This window comes from Oncorhynchus mykiss, chromosome 28 (genome assembly GCF_057628025.1).
Source record: "Oncorhynchus mykiss isolate SJ-2025 chromosome 28, ASM5762802v1, whole genome shotgun sequence".
Lineage (NCBI taxonomy): Eukaryota > Metazoa > Chordata > Actinopteri > Salmoniformes > Salmonidae > Oncorhynchus > Oncorhynchus mykiss.
Genome location: NC_143049.1, coordinates 27,413,981 through 27,432,981, shown reverse-complemented (window position 1 = coordinate 27,432,981; position 19,001 = coordinate 27,413,981). Strand labels below are relative to the sequence as shown.

Below are 19,001 nucleotides of genomic sequence, written 5' to 3'. Positions count from 1 at the left end.
GTCTATTAACTCATTTACCGCCTGGTGATGTCAGTGATGTGTTTTTAGGGAATCCCATTATTATTCTGCAAATGTCAAATGTAGGTTTTCTTTTACTTTCATTTTCAAACAGAGACTGCTCCTGGTAGTTATTTAGTAAGCGTTGGTGGTATAGTGGTGAGCATAGCTGCCTTCCAAGCAGTTGACCCGGGTTCGATTCCCGGCCAACGCAACTGGGTATTTTGTTTGAATCACCCTTTGAAATGAATCTGCTAAAGGTCTAGTGCAGCTGTTTTTATCTCAGTATCAAATAGGGCTGACACCTTTTACTCAACTGGTCCATAGGCTGTTGGTCGACTGAGAATTTTGTAGTTGAGCAGTTGCCCCAAAAAAAGATTTATGGCACGTCTTGATTGACGCATATCTCAGTGGACCAATCCATTGCTGAAGCCGCGGGGGATGGAAACGTTATAAAATAGGCCTACCTGATTACTTCTTGTCCTTGCGTAAATAGCCTGATATTAAGCCTACAGCTGTGTCTGCCCGGAGGTCACTGGCAGGGGAAACTGAGGGTCCAAAATATATTATACAACGTTGCAAGTTTGTTAGCTCAAGCATCTGGCTGGACCAAGTTGATTAGTTGCTACATTGTTTCATGTTCCTTGCAGAAAGGCCATGTGTAGCCAAAGTGATTTATTTTTTATCAGAATATTTTTTCCACCTTCAGACTGTAATGATTTTATTTGTTGGCTTTATGTAGGCCGTTTTTACATTGTTGGCAATGGCAATAGAAGTGACTTTTAGATTTGTGTAGTTTTCATTTTGGTTTAGATATAATTTTTATTCACCACTTGAAAATGATTTTGAGATACGAAGACTTTACATATGAAATCAATCAAACTGTTCTACGAAAATATGCATATGAAAACCATAACTGGCACGCAGATCGGTAGTAATGGTAAGATAGGTTGTCGGGTCTCCTGAGTGGTGCAGTGTTCTAAGACACTGCAATGCAGAGCAGGATCCTGGTTCAAGCCTGTGTCCTCTGTTGCAGCCGGCCGCGACCGGGAGACCCATGAGGCGGTGCACAATTGGCCCGGTGTCGTCTCGTTTAGGGGACAGTTTGTCCGGCAGGGATGTTCTTGTCCCATCGCGCACTAGGGATTCCTGTGGAAGGCCGGGCGCAATGCACACTGACACGGTCGCCAGGTGTACTGTGTTTCCTCTGACACATTGGTGCAGCTGGTTTCCAGGTTAAGTGAGCAGTGCAGCTTGGCTGGGTTGTGTTTCAGAGGACGCGTGGCTCTCAACCTTCACCTATCCTGAGTCTGTTGTGGAGATGGGACAAGACTGTAACTACCAATTGGATATCATGAAATTTGGCGGTAAAAAATAAATGAAAGGTTAATTGGCACTCTAAATGGAAACTGACCCCCTGGTGTAGCCTAATGCCTGGAGCGTAATGGTGCAAAGGCCATCAGCAGCGGGAGGAGGAGATTCGGGAAAAGGTTTTGTTCTTCAGGTTAGGTTAGGGCACCCTCTTGAGTAATGCTTAAAGCATCAGACAAGCTCAATAGCCTACATATAGTTGGTTTTATTCAGTTTATATATGGAAAAACACACTTTTAAACATTTGAACCAGTCGACTGGTCGAAAGAACGGCTTTCGGTCGACTCAAAAAAATGTTGTTGGGGACTTCAGCAATGGATCAGTCAAATCATTTCTAGGTAACAATCAAATACCTTACTGTGATTGTTTTCAATGAAAATGATCCAAAATAAGCAAAAATGACTTGTTAGTAAAGACGAATTTGTCAAGCAAGAATTTTGCTAGGAATGTCTGGCATTGTCTGAGTGGAAAGGGGGAAACCTGAAAACTAGCTGTTATTGGCAGAGCCGTTTGGAACTCTTTGTTATTGGTCTATTAACTCATTTACCGCCTGGTGATGTCAGTGATGTGTTTTTAGGGAATCCCATTATTATTCTGCAAATGTCAAATGTAGGTTTTCTTTTACTTTCATTTTCAAACAGAGACTGCTCCTGGTAGTTATTTAGTTAGTAAAGACGAATTTGTCAAGCAAGAATTTTGCTAGGAATGTCTGGCATTGTCTGAGTGGAAAGGGGGAAACCTGAAAACTAGCTGTTATTGGCAGAGCCGTTTGGAACTCTTTGTTATTGGTCTATTAACTCATTTACCGCCTGGTGATGTCAGTGATGTGTTTTTAGGGAATCCCATTATTATTCTGCAAATGTCAAATGTAGGTTTTCTTTTACTTTCATTTTCAAACAGAGACTGCTCCTGGTATTTATTTAGTAAGCGTTGGTGGTATAGTGGTGAGCATAGCTGCCTTCCAAGCAGTTGACCCGGGTTCGATTCCCGGCCAACGCAACTGGGTATTTTGTTTGAATCACGCTTTGAAATGAATCTGCTAAAGGTCTAGTGCAGCTGTTTTTATCTCAGTATCAAATAGGGCTGACACCTTTTACTCAACTGGTCCATAGGCTGTTGGTCGACTGAGAATTTTGTAATTTGAGCAGTTGCCCCAAAAAAAGATTTATGGCACGTCTTGATTGACGCATATCTCAGTGGACCAATCCATTGCTGAAGCCGCGGGGGATGGAAACGTTATAAAATAGGCCTACCTGATTACTTCTTGTCCTTGCGTAAATAGCCTGATATTAAGCCTACAGCTGTGTCTGCCCGGAGGTCACTGGCAGGGGAAACTGAGGGTCCAAAATATATTATACAACGTTGCAAGTTTGTTAGCTCAAGCATCTGGCTGGACCAAGTTGATTAGTTGCTACATTGTTTCATGTTCCTTGCAGAAAGGCCATGTGTAGCCAAAGTGATTTATTTTTTATCAGAATATTTTTTCCACCTTCAGACTGTAATGATTTTATTTGTTGGCTTTATGTAGGCCGTTTTTACATTGTTGGCAATGGCAATAGAAGTGACTTTTAGATTTGTGTAGTTTTCATTTTGGTTTAGATATAATTTTTATTCACCACTTGAAAATGATTTTGAGATACGAAGACTTTACATATGAAATCAATCAAACTGTTCTACGAAAATATGCATATGAAAACCATAACTGGCACGCAGATCGGTAGTAATGGTAAGATAGGTTGTCGGGTCTCCTGAGTGGTGCAGTGTTCTAAGACACTGCAATGCAGAGCAGGATCCTGGTTCAAGCCTGTGTCCTCTGTTGCAGCCGGCCGCGACCGGGAGACCCATGAGGCGGTGCACAATTGGCCCGGTGTCGTCTCGTTTAGGGGACAGTTTGTCCGGCAGGGATGTTCTTGTCCCATCGCGCACTAGGGATTCCTGTGGAAGGCCGGGCGCAATGCACACTGACACGGTCGCCAGGTGTACTGTGTTTCCTCTGACACATTGGTGCAGCTGGTTTCCAGGTTAAGTGAGCAGTGCAGCTTGGCTGGGTTGTGTTTCAGAGGACGCGTGGCTCTCAACCTTCACCTATCCTGAGTCTGTTGTGGAGATGGGACAAGACTGTAACTACCAATTGGATATCATGAAATTTGGCGGTAAAAAATAAATGAAAGGTTAATTGGCACTCTAAATGGAAACTGACCCCCTGGTGTAGCCTAATGCCTGGAGCGTAATGGTGCAAAGGCCATCAGCAGCGGGAGGAGGAGATTCGGGAAAAGGTTTTGTTCTTCAGGTTAGGTTAGGGCACCCTCTTGAGTAATGCTTAAAGCATCAGACAAGCTCAATAGCCTACATATAGTTGGTTTTATTCAGTTTATATATGGAAAAACACACTTTTAAACATTTGAACCAGTCGACTGGTCGAAAGAACGGCTTTCGGTCGACTCAAAAAATGTTGTTGGGGACTTCAGCAATGGATCAGTCAAATCATTTCTAGGTAACAATCAAATACCTTACTGTGATTGTTTTCAATGAAAATGATCCAAAATAAGCAAAAATGACTTGTTAGTAAAGACGAATTTGTCAAGCAAGAATTTTGCTAGGAATGTCTGGCATTGTCTGAGTGGAAAGGGGGAAACCTGAAAACTAGCTGTTATTGGCAGAGCCGTTTGGAACTCTTTGTTATTGGTCTATTAACTCATTTACCGCCTGGTGATGTCAGTGATGTGTTTTTAGGGAATCCCATTATTATTCTGCAAATGTCAAATGTAGGTTTTCTTTTACTTTCATTTTCAAACAGAGACTGCTCCTGGTAGTTATTTAGTTAGTAAAGACGAATTTGTCAAGCAAGAATTTTGCTAGGAATGTCTGGCATTGTCTGAGTGGAAAGGGGGAAACCTGAAAACTAGCTGTTATTGGCAGAGCCGTTTGGAACTCTTTGTTATTGGTCTATTAACTCATTTACCGCCTGGTGATGTCAGTGATGTGTTTTTAGGGAATCCCATTATTATTCTGCAAATGTCAAATGTAGGTTTTCTTTTACTTTCATTTTCAAACAGAGACTGCTCCTGGTAGTTATTTAGTAAGCGTTGGTGGTATAGTGGTGAGCATAGCTGCCTTCCAAGCAGTTGACCCGGGTTCGATTCCCGGCCAACGCAACTGGGTATTTTGTTTGAATCACCCTTTGAAATGAATCTGCTAAAGGTCTAGTGCAGCTGTTTTTATCTCAGTATCAAATAGGGCTGACACCTTTTACTCAACTGGTCCATAGGCTGTTGGTCGACTGAGAATTTTGTAGTTGAGCAGTTGCCCCAAAAAAAGATTTATGGCACGTCTTGATTGACGCATATCTCAGTGGACCAATCCATTGCTGAAGCCGCGGGGGATGGAAACGTTATAAAATAGGCCTACCTGATTACTTCTTGTCCTTGCGTAAATAGCCTGATATTAAGCCTACAGCTGTGTCTGCCCGGAGGTCACTGGCAGGGGAAACTGAGGGTCCAAAATATATTATACAACGTTGCAAGTTTGTTAGCTCAAGCATCTGGCTGGACCAAGTTGATTAGTTGCTACATTGTTTCATGTTCCTTGCAGAAAGGCCATGTGTAGCCAAAGTGATTTATTTTTGATCAGAATATTTTTTCCACCTTCAGACTGTAATGATTTTATTTGTTGGCTTTATGTAGGCCGTTTTTACATTGTTGGCAATGGCAATAGAAGTGACTTTTAGATTTGTGTAGTTTTCATTTTGGTTTAGATATCATTTTTATTCACCACTTGAAAATGATTTTGAGATACGAAGACTTTACATATGAAATCAATCAAACTGTTCTACGAAAATATGCATATGAAAACCATAACTGGCACGCAGATCGGTAGTAATGGTAAGATAGGTTGTCGGGTCTCCTGAGTGGCGCAGTGTTCTAAGACACTGCAATGCAGAGCAGGATCCTGGTTCAAGCCTGTGTCCTCTGTTGCAGCCGGCCGCGACCGGGAGACCCATGAGGCGGTGCACAATTGGCCCGGTGTCGTCTCGTTTAGGGGACAGTTTGTCCGGCAGGGATGTTCTTGTCCCATCGCGCACTAGGGATTCCTGTGGAAGGCCGGGCGCAATGCACACTGACACGGTCGCCAGGTGTACTGTGTTTCCTCTGGCACATTGGTGCAGCTGGTTTCCAGGTTAAGTGAGCAGTGCAGCTTGGCTGGGTTGTGTTTCAGAGGACACGTGGCTCTCAACCTTCACCTATCCTGAGTCTGTTGTGGAGATGGGACAAGACTGTAACTACCAGTTGGATATCATGAAATTTGGCGGTAAAAAATAAATGAAAGGTTAATTGGCACTCTAAATGGAAACTGACCCCCTGGTGTAGCCTAATGCCTGGAGCGTAATGGTGCAAAGGCCATCAGCAGCGGGAGGAGGAGATTCGGGAAAAGGTTTTGTTCTTCAGGTTAGGTTAGGGCACCCTCTTGAGTAATGCTTAAAGCATCAGACAAGCTCAATAGCCTACATATAGTTGGTTTTATTCAGTTTATATATGGAAAAACACACTTTTAAACATTTGAACCAGTCGACTGGTCGAAAGAACGGCTTTCGGTCGACTCAAAAAAATGTTGTTGGGGACTTCAGCAATGGATCAGTCAAATCATTTCTAGGTAACAATCAAATACCTTACTGTGATTGTTTTCAATGAAAATGATCCAAAATAAGCAAAAATGACTTGTTAGTAAAGACGAATTTGTCAAGCAAGAATTTTGCTAGGAATGTCTGGCATTGTCTGAGTGGAAAGGGGGAAACCTGAAAACTAGCTGTTATTGGCAGAGCCGTTTGGAACTCTTTGTTATTGGTCTATTAACTCATTTACCGCCTGGTGATGTCAGTGATGTGTTTTTAGGGAATCCCATTATTATTCTGCAAATGTCAAATGTAGGTTTTCTTTTACTTTCATTTTCAAACAGAGACTGCTCCTGGTAGTTATTTAGTAAGCGTTGGTGGTATAGTGGTGAGCATAGCTGCCTTCCAAGCAGTTGACCCGGGTTCGATTCCCGGCCAACGCAACTGGGTATTTTGTTTGAATCACCCTTTGAAATGAATCTGCTAAAGGTCTAGTGCAGCTGTTTTTATCTCAGTATCAAATAGGGCTGACACCTTTTACTCAACTGGTCCATAGGCTGTTGGTCGACTGAGAATTTTGTAGTTGAGCAGTTGCCCCAAAAAAAGATTTATGGCACGTCTTGATTGACGCATATCTCAGTGGACCAATCCATTGCTGAAGCCGCGGGGGATGGAAACGTTATAAAATAGGCCTACCTGATTACTTCTTGTCCTTGCGTAAATAGCCTGATATTAAGCCTACAGCTGTGTCTGCCCGGAGGTCACTGGCAGGGGAAACTGAGGGTCCAAAATATATTATACAACGTTGCAAGTTTGTTAGCTCAAGCATCTGGCTGGACCAAGTTGATTAGTTGCTACATTGTTTCATGTTCCTTGCAGAAAGGCCATGTGTAGCCAAAGTGATTTATTTTTTATCAGAATATTTTTTCCACCTTCAGACTGTAATGATTTTATTTGTTGGCTTTATGTAGGCCGTTTTTACATTGTTGGCAATGGCAATAGAAGTGACTTTTAGATTTGTGTAGTTTTCATTTTGGTTTAGATATAATTTTTATTCACCACTTGAAAATGATTTTGAGATACGAAGACTTTACATATGAAATCAATCAAACTGTTCTACGAAAATATGCATATGAAAACCATAACTGGCACGCAGATCGGTAGTAATGGTAAGATAGGTTGTCGGGTCTCCTGAATGGTGCAGTGTTCTAAGACACTGCAATGCAGAGCAGGATCCTGGTTCAAGCCTGTGTCCTCTGTTGCAGCCGGCCGCGACCGGGAGACCCATGAGGCGGTGCACAATTGGCCCGGTGTCGTCTCGTTTAGGGGACAGTTTGTCCGGCAGGGATGTTCTTGTCCCATCGCGCACTAGGGATTCCTGTGGAAGGCGCATATCTCAGTGGACCGCATATCTCAGTGGACCAATCCATTGCTGAAGCCGCGGGGGATGGAAACGTTATAAAATAGGCCTACCTGATTACTTCTTGTCCTTGCGTAAATAGCCTGATATTAAGCCTACAGCTGTGTCTGCCCGGAGGTCACTGGCAGGGGAAACTGAGGGTCCAAAATATATTATACAACGTTGCAAGTTTGTTAGCTCAAGCATCTGGCTGGACCAAGTTGATTAGTTGCTACATTGTTTCATGTTCCTTGCAGAAAGGCCATGTGTAGCCAAAGTGATTTATTTTTTATCAGAATATTTTTTCCACCTTCAGACTGTAATGATTTTATTTGTTGGCTTTATGTAGGCCGTTTTTACATTGTTGGCAATGGCAATAGAAGTGACTTTTAGATTTGTGTAGTTTTCATTTTGGTTTAGATATAATTTTTATTCACCACTTGAAAATGATTTTGAGATACGAAGACTTTACATATGAAATCAATCAAACTGTTCTACGAAAATATGCATATGAAAACCATAACTGGCACGCAGATCGGTAGTAATGGTAAGATAGGTTGTCGGGTCTCCTGAGTGGTGCAGTGTTCTAAGACACTGCAATGCAGAGCAGGATCCTGGTTCAAGCCTGTGTCCTCTGTTGCAGCCGGCCGCGACCGGGAGACCCATGAGGCGGTGCACAATTGGCCCGGTGTCGTCTCGTTTAGGGGACAGTTTGTCCGGCAGGGATGTTCTTGTCCCATCGCGCACTAGGGATTCCTGTGGAAGGCCGGGCGCAATGCACACTGACACGGTCGCCAGGTGTACTGTGTTTCCTCTGACACATTGGTGCAGCTGGTTTCCAGGTTAAGTGAGCAGTGCAGCTTGGCTGGGTTGTGTTTCAGAGGACGCGTGGCTCTCAACCTTCACCTATCCTGAGTCTGTTGTGGAGATGGGACAAGACTGTAACTACCAATTGGATATCATGAAATTTGGCGGTAAAAAATAAATGAAAGGTTAATTGGCACTCTAAATGGAAACTGACCCCCTGGTGTAGCCTAATGCCTGGAGCGTAATGGTGCAAAGGCCATCAGCAGCGGGAGGAGGAGATTCGGGAAAAGGTTTTGTTCTTCAGGTTAGGTTAGGGCACCCTCTTGAGTAATGCTTAAAGCATCAGACAAGCTCAATAGCCTACATATAGTTGGTTTTATTCAGTTTATATATGGAAAAACACACTTTTAAACATTTGAACCAGTCGACTGGTCGAAAGAACGGCTTTCGGTCGACTCAAAAAATGTTGTTGGGGACTTCAGCAATGGATCAGTCAAATCATTTCTAGGTAACAATCAAATACCTTACTGTGATTGTTTTCAATGAAAATGATCCAAAATAAGCAAAAATGACTTGTTAGTAAAGACGAATTTGTCAAGCAAGAATTTTGCTAGGAATGTCTGGCATTGTCTGAGTGGAAAGGGGGAAACCTGAAAACTAGCTGTTATTGGCAGAGCCGTTTGGAACTCTTTGTTATTGGTCTATTAACTCATTTACCGCCTGGTGATGTCAGTGATGTGTTTTTAGGGAATCCCATTATTATTCTGCAAATGTCAAATGTAGGTTTTCTTTTACTTTCATTTTCAAACAGAGACTGCTCCTGGTAGTTATTTAGTAAGCGTTGGTGGTATAGTGGTGAGCATAGCTGCCTTCCAAGCAGTTGACCCGGGTTCGATTCCCGGCCAACGCAACTGGGTATTTTGTTTGAATCACCCTTTGAAATGAATCTGCTAAAGGTCTAGTGCAGCTGTTTTTATCTCAGTATCAAATAGGGCTGACACCTTTTACTCAACTGGTCCATAGGCTGTTGGTCGACTGAGAATTTTGTAGTTGAGCAGTTGCCCCAAAAAAAGATTTATGGCACGTCTTGATTGACGCATATCTCAGTGGACCAATCCATTGCTGAAGCCGCGGGGGATGGAAACGTTATAAAATAGGCCTACCTGATTACTTCTTGTCCTTGCGTAAATAGCCTGATATTAAGCCTACAGCTGTGTCTGCCCGGAGGTCACTGGCAGGGGAAACTGAGGGTCCAAAATATATTATACAACGTTGCAAGTTTGTTAGCTCAAGCATCTGGCTGGACCAAGTTGATTAGTTGCTACATTGTTTCATGTTCCTTGCAGAAAGGCCATGTGTAGCCAAAGTGATTTATTTTTTATCAGAATATTTTTTCCACCTTCAGACTGTAATGATTTTATTTGTTGGCTTTATGTAGGCCGTTTTTACATTGTTGGCAATGGCAATAGAAGTGACTTTTAGATTTGTGTAGTTTTCATTTTGGTTTAGATATAATTTTTATTCACCACTTGAAAATGATTTTGAGATACGAAGACTTTACATATGAAATCAATCAAACTGTTCTACGAAAATATGCATATGAAAACCATAACTGGCACGCAGATCGGTAGTAATGGTAAGATAGGTTGTCGGGTCTCCTGAGTGGTGCAGTGTTCTAAGACACTGCAATGCAGAGCAGGATCCTGGTTCAAGCCTGTGTCCTCTGTTGCAGCCGGCCGCGACCGGGAGACCCATGAGGCGGTGCACAATTGGCCCGGTGTCGTCTCGTTTAGGGGACAGTTTGTCCGGCAGGGATGTTCTTGTCCCATCGCGCACTAGGGATTCCTGTGGAAGGCGCATATCTCAGTGGACCGCATATCTCAGTGGACCAATCCATTGCTGAAGCCGCGGGGGATGGAAACGTTATAAAATAGGCCTACCTGATTACTTCTTGTCCTTGCGTAAATAGCCTGATATTAAGCCTACAGCTGTGTCTGCCCGGAGGTCACTGGCAGGGGAAACTGAGGGTCCAAAATATATTATACAACGTTGCAAGTTTGTTAGCTCAAGCATCTGGCTGGACCAAGTTGATTAGTTGCTACATTGTTTCATGTTCCTTGCAGAAAGGCCATGTGTAGCCAAAGTGATTTATTTTTTATCAGAATATTTTTTCCACCTTCAGACTGTAATGATTTTATTTGTTGGCTTTATGTAGGCCGTTTTTACATTGTTGGCAATGGCAATAGAAGTGACTTTTAGATTTGTGTAGTTTTCATTTTGGTTTAGATATAATTTTTATTCACCACTTGAAAATGATTTTGAGATACGAAGACTTTACATATGAAATCAATCAAACTGTTCTACGAAAATATGCATATGAAAACCATAACTGGCACGCAGATCGGTAGTAATGGTAAGATAGGTTGTCGGGTCTCCTGAGTGGTGCAGTGTTCTAAGACACTGCAATGCAGAGCAGGATCCTGGTTCAAGCCTGTGTCCTCTGTTGCAGCCGGCCGCGACCGGGAGACCCATGAGGCGGTGCACAATTGGCCCGGTGTCGTCTCGTTTAGGGGACAGTTTGTCCGGCAGGGATGTTCTTGTCCCATCGCGCACTAGGGATTCCTGTGGAAGGCCGGGCGCAATGCACACTGACACGGTCGCCAGGTGTACTGTGTTTCCTCTGACACATTGGTGCAGCTGGTTTCCAGGTTAAGTGAGCAGTGCAGCTTGGCTGGGTTGTGTTTCAGAGGACGCGTGGCTCTCAACCTTCACCTATCCTGAGTCTGTTGTGGAGATGGGACAAGACTGTAACTACCAATTGGATATCATGAAATTTGGCGGTAAAAAATAAATGAAAGGTTAATTGGCACTCTAAATGGAAACTGACCCCCTGGTGTAGCCTAATGCCTGGAGCGTAATGGTGCAAAGGCCATCAGCAGCGGGAGGAGGAGATTCGGGAAAAGGTTTTGTTCTTCAGGTTAGGTTAGGGCACCCTCTTGAGTAATGCTTAAAGCATCAGACAAGCTCAATAGCCTACATATAGTTGGTTTTATTCAGTTTATATATGGAAAAACACACTTTTAAACATTTGAACCAGTCGACTGGTCGAAAGAACGGCTTTCGGTCGACTCAAAAAATGTTGTTGGGGACTTCAGCAATGGATCAGTCAAATCATTTCTAGGTAACAATCAAATACCTTACTGTGATTGTTTTCAATGAAAATGATCCAAAATAAGCAAAAATGACTTGTTAGTAAAGACGAATTTGTCAAGCAAGAATTTTGCTAGGAATGTCTGGCATTGTCTGAGTGGAAAGGGGGAAACCTGAAAACTAGCTGTTATTGGCAGAGCCGTTTGGAACTCTTTGTTATTGGTCTATTAACTCATTTACCGCCTGGTGATGTCAGTGATGTGTTTTTAGGGAATCCCATTATTATTCTGCAAATGTCAAATGTAGGTTTTCTTTTACTTTCATTTTCAAACAGAGACTGCTCCTGGTAGTTATTTAGTTAGTAAAGACGAATTTGTCAAGCAAGAATTTTGCTAGGAATGTCTGGCATTGTCTGAGTGGAAAGGGGGAAACCTGAAAACTAGCTGTTATTGGCAGAGCCGTTTGGAACTCTTTGTTATTGGTCTATTAACTCATTTACCGCCTGGTGATGTCAGTGATGTGTTTTTAGGGAATCCCATTATTATTCTGCAAATGTCAAATGTAGGTTTTCTTTTACTTTCATTTTCAAACAGAGACTGCTCCTGGTAGTTATTTAGTAAGCGTTGGTGGTATAGTGGTGAGCATAGCTGCCTTCCAAGCAGTTGACCCGGGTTCGATTCCCGGCCAACGCAACTGGGTATTTTGTTTGAATCACCCTTTGAAATGAATCTGCTAAAGGTCTAGTGCAGCTGTTTTTATCTCAGTATCAAATAGGGCTGACACCTTTTACTCAACTGGTCCATAGGCTGTTGGTCGACTGAGAATTTTGTAGTTGAGCAGTTGCCCCAAAAAAAGATTTATGGCACGTCTTGATTGACGCATATCTCAGTGGACCAATCCATTGCTGAAGCCGCGGGGGATGGAAACGTTATAAAATAGGCCTACCTGATTACTTCTTGTCCTTGCGTAAATAGCCTGATATTAAGCCTACAGCTGTGTCTGCCCGGAGGTCACTGGCAGGGGAAACTGAGGGTCCAAAATATATTATACAACGTTGCAAGTTTGTTAGCTCAAGCATCTGGCTGGACCAAGTTGATTAGTTGCTACATTGTTTCATGTTCCTTGCAGAAAGGCCATGTGTAGCCAAAGTGATTTATTTTTGATCAGAATATTTTTTCCACCTTCAGACTGTAATGATTTTATTTGTTGGCTTTATGTAGGCCGTTTTTACATTGTTGGCAATGGCAATAGAAGTGACTTTTAGATTTGTGTAGTTTTCATTTTGGTTTAGATATCATTTTTATTCACCACTTGAAAATGATTTTGAGATACGAAGACTTTACATATGAAATCAATCAAACTGTTCTACGAAAATATGCATATGAAAACCATAACTGGCACGCAGATCGGTAGTAATGGTAAGATAGGTTGTCGGGTCTCCTGAGTGGCGCAGTGTTCTAAGACACTGCAATGCAGAGCAGGATCCTGGTTCAAGCCTGTGTCCTCTGTTGCAGCCGGCCGCGACCGGGAGACCCATGAGGCGGTGCACAATTGGCCCGGTGTCGTCTCGTTTAGGGGACAGTTTGTCCGGCAGGGATGTTCTTGTCCCATCGCGCACTAGGGATTCCTGTGGAAGGCCGGGCGCAATGCACACTGACACGGTCGCCAGGTGTACTGTGTTTCCTCTGACACATTGGTGCAGCTGGTTTCCAGGTTAAGTGAGCAGTGCAGCTTGGCTGGGTTGTGTTTCAGAGGACGCGTGGCTCTCAACCTTCACCTATCCTGAGTCTGTTGTGGAGATGGGACAAGACTGTAACTACCAATTGGATATCATGAAATTTGGCGGTAAAAAATAAATGAAAGGTTAATTGGCACTCTAAATGGAAACTGACCCCCTGGTGTAGCCTAATGCCTGGAGCGTAATGGTGCAAAGGCCATCAGCAGCGGGAGGAGGAGATTCGGGAAAAGGTTTTGTTCTTCAGGTTAGGTTAGGGCACCCTCTTGAGTAATGCTTAAAGCATCAGACAAGCTCAATAGCCTACATATAGTTGGTTTTATTCAGTTTATATATGGAAAAACACACTTTTAAACATTTGAACCAGTCGACTGGTCGAAAGAACGGCTTTCGGTCGACTCAAAAAATGTTGTTGGGGACTTCAGCAATGGATCAGTCAAATCATTTCTAGGTAACAATCAAATACCTTACTGTGATTGTTTTCAATGAAAATGATCCAAAATAAGCAAAAATGACTTGTTAGTAAAGACGAATTTGTCAAGCAAGAATTTTGCTAGGAATGTCTGGCATTGTCTGAGTGGAAAGGGGGAAACCTGAAAACTAGCTGTTATTGGCAGAGCCGTTTGGAACTCTTTGTTATTGGTCTATTAACTCATTTACCGCCTGGTGATGTCAGTGATGTGTTTTTAGGGAATCCCATTATTATTCTGCAAATGTCAAATGTAGGTTTTCTTTTACTTTCATTTTCAAACAGAGACTGTACCTGGTAGTTATTTAGTTAGTAAAGACGAATTTGTCAAGCAAGAATTTTGCTAGGAATGTCTGGCATTGTCTGAGTGGAAAGGGGGAAACCTGAAAACTAGCTGTTATTGGCAGAGCCGTTTGGAACTCTTTGTTATTGGTCTATTAACTCATTTACCGCCTGGTGATGTCAGTGATGTGTTTTTAGGGAATCCCATTATTATTCTGCAAATGTCAAATGTAGGTTTTCTTTTACTTTCATTTTCAAACAGAGACTGCTCCTGGTAGTTATTTAGTAAGCGTTGGTGGTATAGTGGTGAGCATAGCTGCCTTCCAAGCAGTTGACCCGGGTTCGATTCCCGGCCAACGCAACTGGGTATTTTGTTTGAATCACCCTTTGAAATGAATCTGCTAAAGGTCTAGTGCAGCTGTTTTTATCTCAGTATCAAATAGGGCTGACACCTTTTACTCAACTGGTCCATAGGCTGTTGGTCGACTGAGAATTTTGTAGTTGAGCAGTTGCCCCAAAAAAAGATTTATGGCACGTCTTGATTGACGCATATCTCAGTGGACCAATCCATTGCTGAAGCCGCGGGGGATGGAAACGTTATAAAATAGGCCTACCTGATTACTTCTTGTCCTTGCGTAAATAGCCTGATATTAAGCCTACAGCTGTGTCTGCCCGGAGGTCACTGGCAGGGGAAACTGAGGGTCCAAAATATATTATACAACGTTGCAAGTTTGTTAGCTCAAGCATCTGGCTGGACCAAGTTGATTAGTTGCTACATTGTTTCATGTTCCTTGCAGAAAGGCCATGTGTAGCCAAAGTGATTTATTTTTGATCAGAATATTTTTTCCACCTTCAGACTGTAATGATTTTATTTGTTGGCTTTATGTAGGCCGTTTTTACATTGTTGGCAATGGCAATAGAAGTGACTTTTAGATTTGTGTAGTTTTCATTTTGGTTTAGATATCATTTTTATTCACCACTTGAAAATGATTTTGAGATACGAAGACTTTACATATGAAATCAATCAAACTGTTCTACGAAAATATGCATATGAAAACCATAACTGGCACGCAGATCGGTAGTAATGGTAAGATAGGTTGTCGGGTCTCCTGAGTGGCGCAGTGTTCTAAGACACTGCAATGCAGAGCAGGATCCTGGTTCAAGCCTGTGTCCTCTGTTGCAGCCGGCCGCGACCGGGAGACCCATGAGGCGGTGCACAATTGGCCCGGTGTCGTCTCGTTTAGGGGACAGTTTGTCCGGCAGGGATGTTCTTGTCCCATCGCGCACTAGGGATTCCTATGGAAGGCCGGGCGCAATGCACACTGACACGGTCGCCAGGTGTACTGTGTTTCCTCTGACACATTGGTGCAGCTGGTTTCCAGGTTAAGTGAGCAGTGCAGCTTGGCTGGGTTGTGTTTCAGAGGACACGTGGCTCTCAACCTTCACCTATCCTGAGTCTGTTGTGGAGATGGGACAAGACTGTAACTACCAGTTGGATATCATGAAATTTGGCGGTAAAAAATAAATGAAAGGTTAATTGGCACTCTAAATGGAAACTGACCCCCTGGTGTAGCCTAATGCCTGGAGCGTAATGGTGCAAAGGCCATCAGCAGCGGGAGGAGGAGATTCGGGAAAAGGTTTTGTTCTTCAGGTTAGGTTAGGGCACCCTCTTGAGTAATGCTTAAAGCATCAGACAAGCTCAATAGCCTACATATAGTTGGTTTTATTCAGTTTATATATGGAAAAACACACTTTTAAACATTTGAACCAGTCGACTGGTCGAAAGAACGGCTTTCGGTCGACTCAAAAAAATGTTGTTGGGGACTTCAGCAATGGATCAGTCAAATCATTTCTAGGTAACAATCAAATACCTTACTGTGATTGTTTTCAATGAAAATGATCCAAAATAAGCAAAAATGACTTGTTAGTAAAGACGAATTTGTCAAGCAAGAATTTTGCTAGGAATGTCTGGCATTGTCTGAGTGGAAAGGGGGAAACCTGAAAACTAGCTGTTATTGGCAGAGCCGTTTGAAACTCTTTGTTATTGGTCTATTAACTCATTTACCGCCTGGTGATGTCAGTGATGTGTTTTTAGGGAATCCCATTATTATTCTGCAAATGTCAAATGTAGGTTTTCTTTTACTTTCATTTTCAAACAGAGACTGCTCCTGGTAGTTATTTAGTAAGCGTTGATGGTATAGTGGTGAGCATAGCTGCCTTCCAAGCAGTTGACCCGGGTTCGATTCCCGGCCAACGCAACTGGGTATTTTGTTTGAATCACCCTTTGAAATTAATCTGCTAAAGGTCTAGTGCAGCTGTTTTTATCTCAGTATCAAATAGGGCTGACACCTTTTACTCAACTGGTCCATAGGCTGTTGGTCGACTGAGAATTTTGTAGTTGAGCAGTTGCCCCAAAAAAAGATTTATGGCACGTCTTGATTGACGCATATCTCAGTGGACCAATCCATTGCTGAAGCCGCGGGGGATGGAAACGTTATAAAATAGGCCTACCTGATTACTTCTTGTCCTTGCGTAAATAGCCTGATATTAAGCCTACAGCTGTGTCTGCCCGGAGGTCACTGGCAGGGGAAACTGAGGGTCCAAAATATATTATACAACGTTGCAAGTTTGTTAGCTCAAGCATCTGGCTGGACCAAGTTGATTAGTTGCTACATTGTTTCATGTTCCTTGCAGAAAGGCCATGTGTAGCCAAAGTGATTTATTTTTGATCAGAATATTTTTTCCACCTTCAGACTGTAATGATTTTATTTGTTGGCTTTATGTAGGCCGTTTTTACATTGTTGGCAATGGCAATAGAAGTGACTTTTAGATTTGTGTAGTTTTCATTTTGGTTTAGATATCATTTTTATTCACCACTTGAAAATGATTTTGAGATACGAAGACTTTACATATGAAATCAATCAAACTGTTCTACGAAAATATGCATATGAAAACCATAACTGGCACGCAGATCGGTAGTAATGGTAAGATAGGTTGTCGGGTCTCCTGAGTGGCGCAGTGTTCTAAGACACTGCAATGCAGAGCAGGATCCTGGTTCAAGCCTGTGTCCTCTGTTGCAGCCGGCCGCGACCGGGAGACCCATGAGGCGGTGCACAATTGGCCCGGTGTCGTCTCGTTTAGGGGACAGTTTGTCCGGCAGGGATGTTCTTGTCCCATCGCGCACTAGGGATTCCTGTGGAAGGCCGGGCGCAATGCACACTGACACGGTCGCCAGGTGTACTGTGTTTCCTCTGACACATTGGTGCAGCTGGTTTCCAGGTTAAGTGAGCAGTGCAGCTTGGCTGGGTTGTGTTTCAGAGGACACGTGGCTCTCAACCTTCACCTATCCTGAGTCTGTTGTGGAGATGGGACAAGACTGTAACTACCAGTTGGATATCATGAAATTTGGCGGTAAAAAATAAATGAAAGGTTAATTGGCACTCTAAATGGAAACTGACCCCCTGGTGTAGCCTAATGCCTGGAGCGTAATGGTGCAAAGGCCATCAGCAGCGGGAGGAGGAGATTCGGGAAAAGGTTTTGTTCTTCAGGTTAGGTTAGGGCACCCTCTTGAGTAATGCTTAAAGCATCAGACAAGCTCAATAGCCTACATATAGTTGGTTTTATTCAGTTTATATATGGAAAAACACACTTTTAAACATTTGAACCAGTCGACTGGTCGAAAGAACGGCTTTCGGTCGACTCAAAAAAATGTTGTTGGGGACTTCAGCAATGGATCAGTCAAATCATTTCTAGGTAACAATCAAATACCTTACTGTGATTGTTTTCAATGAAAATGATCCAAAATAAGCAAAAATGACTTGTTAGTAAAGACGAATTTGTCAAGCAAGAATTTTGCTAGGAATGTCTGGCATTGTCTGAGTGGAAAGGGGGAAACCTGAAAACTAGCTGTTATTGGCAGAGCCGTTTGGAACTCTTTGTTATTGGTCTATTACCTCATCTACTGCCTGGTGATGTCAGTGATGTGTTTTTAGGGAATCCCATTATTATTCTGCAAATGTCAAATGTAGGTTTTCTTTTACTTTCATTTTCAAACAGAGACTGTACCTTATTTAGTAAGCGTTGGTGGTATAGTGGTGAGCATAGCTGCCTTCCAAGCAGTTGACCCGGGTTCGATTCCCGGCCAACGCATTTGTTTTGTTTTATTGGGGTCGTGAGTGTTTCTTATTATTTTTATTGGCCTCAATCCTATTTCTTTCTTTTTCTTTCTCTTGTCCTCAATTCTATTTCATTCACAGGGCATGTGGTGCATTCTGACAAAGAGCGGGGAGGGGTGACCTTAAACTGCTCCTCCATGTGACAGGCTGCAGCATTTTTTTCTTTCAGTAAAAATATTTTACTTGAGCTTGGGACAAAGAAATATTTACGATCAACCCCCACGTATACTGTGAATATTTCATATATCTTTCATATGCAATCTCCCCCTCCTTTTATGTCATGTGCCTCCTTAGCGCAGTAGGTAGCGCGTCAGTCTCATAATCTGAAGGTCGTGAGTTCGATCCTCACAGGGGGCAGACTTTTTTGCGTCCTCTTGATTTTAGTATTTAGCAGTTTACCTATATTTCAAACGTGTTGGTTTTTGGAATGCCTCAAAAAATTGTCAGACTCCATTCACCCAAGTCATAGACTATTCTCTCTGCTACCGCACAGCAAGTGGTACTGGAGAGCCAAGTTTAGTCCAGTCCAGGTTTACATTTTTCACCGTTTTTTCAGGGTTTCTCTCTGAAAATCACACTTTTTAATAGAAAAACAACACAATTGGATGTTCTAAATCCACAACAATGCTTAAACCAACCAAATTTTGAGGCCTGGAAAAAATCAGAGAACTTTGGTTGTAGTTGCCCTTTAATTCAAGTGCACGCCTAACAAGATGCTGATGTTTAGCTGTGTTTTTGTGGGGCACATGTAATGGTAGAGTTTGCAAAACAAATACCCACTGGATGGATTAAAATAATTATGATATCATATAGGCCTAGACTTTGTAGTTGACATTTAATTGTTTCAAGTTCCTCTGCGTATACATGATTGACGATCCGTAATGGTCCACCCACACAGACAGTGTGGTGAAGAAGGCACAACAGGAGGCTGAAGAAATTTGTCTTGTCACGTAAAATCTTCACAAACTTTTACAGATGCACAACTGAGAGCAACCTGTCCGCCTGTA

The 19,001-nt window shown here is 42.7% G+C and overlaps 9 non-coding genes across 9 annotated transcripts; all 9 read left to right on the top strand.

Annotated features, from left to right (window-relative positions):
- Window positions 1-139: 139 nt before the first annotated feature.
- On the top strand, window positions 140-211 carry trnag-ucc (transfer RNA glycine (anticodon UCC)). The gene has a single exon. It is a non-coding gene; the product is annotated as a tRNA-Gly (tRNA).
- Window positions 212-2,295: 2,084 nt separating this feature from the next.
- Window positions 2,296-2,367, top strand: trnag-ucc (transfer RNA glycine (anticodon UCC)). The gene has a single exon. It is a non-coding gene; the product is annotated as a tRNA-Gly (tRNA).
- A 2,084-nt stretch (window positions 2,368-4,451) lies between these two features.
- Window positions 4,452-4,523, top strand: trnag-ucc (transfer RNA glycine (anticodon UCC)). The gene has a single exon. It is a non-coding gene; the product is annotated as a tRNA-Gly (tRNA).
- A 1,825-nt stretch (window positions 4,524-6,348) lies between these two features.
- trnag-ucc (transfer RNA glycine (anticodon UCC)) lies at window positions 6,349-6,420 on the top strand. Its single transcript has one exon. It is a non-coding gene; the product is annotated as a tRNA-Gly (tRNA).
- Window positions 6,421-9,021: 2,601 nt separating this feature from the next.
- trnag-ucc (transfer RNA glycine (anticodon UCC)) lies at window positions 9,022-9,093 on the top strand. Its single transcript has one exon. It is a non-coding gene; the product is annotated as a tRNA-Gly (tRNA).
- A 2,860-nt stretch (window positions 9,094-11,953) lies between these two features.
- Window positions 11,954-12,025, top strand: trnag-ucc (transfer RNA glycine (anticodon UCC)). The gene has a single exon. It is a non-coding gene; the product is annotated as a tRNA-Gly (tRNA).
- Window positions 12,026-14,108: 2,083 nt separating this feature from the next.
- Window positions 14,109-14,180, top strand: trnag-ucc (transfer RNA glycine (anticodon UCC)). The gene has a single exon. It is a non-coding gene; the product is annotated as a tRNA-Gly (tRNA).
- A 3,716-nt stretch (window positions 14,181-17,896) lies between these two features.
- On the top strand, window positions 17,897-17,968 carry trnag-ucc (transfer RNA glycine (anticodon UCC)). The gene has a single exon. It is a non-coding gene; the product is annotated as a tRNA-Gly (tRNA).
- Window positions 17,969-18,278: 310 nt separating this feature from the next.
- trnam-cau (transfer RNA methionine (anticodon CAU)) lies at window positions 18,279-18,351 on the top strand. The gene has a single exon. It is a non-coding gene; the product is annotated as a tRNA-Met (tRNA).
- The last annotated feature ends 650 nt before the right edge of the window (window positions 18,352-19,001 follow it).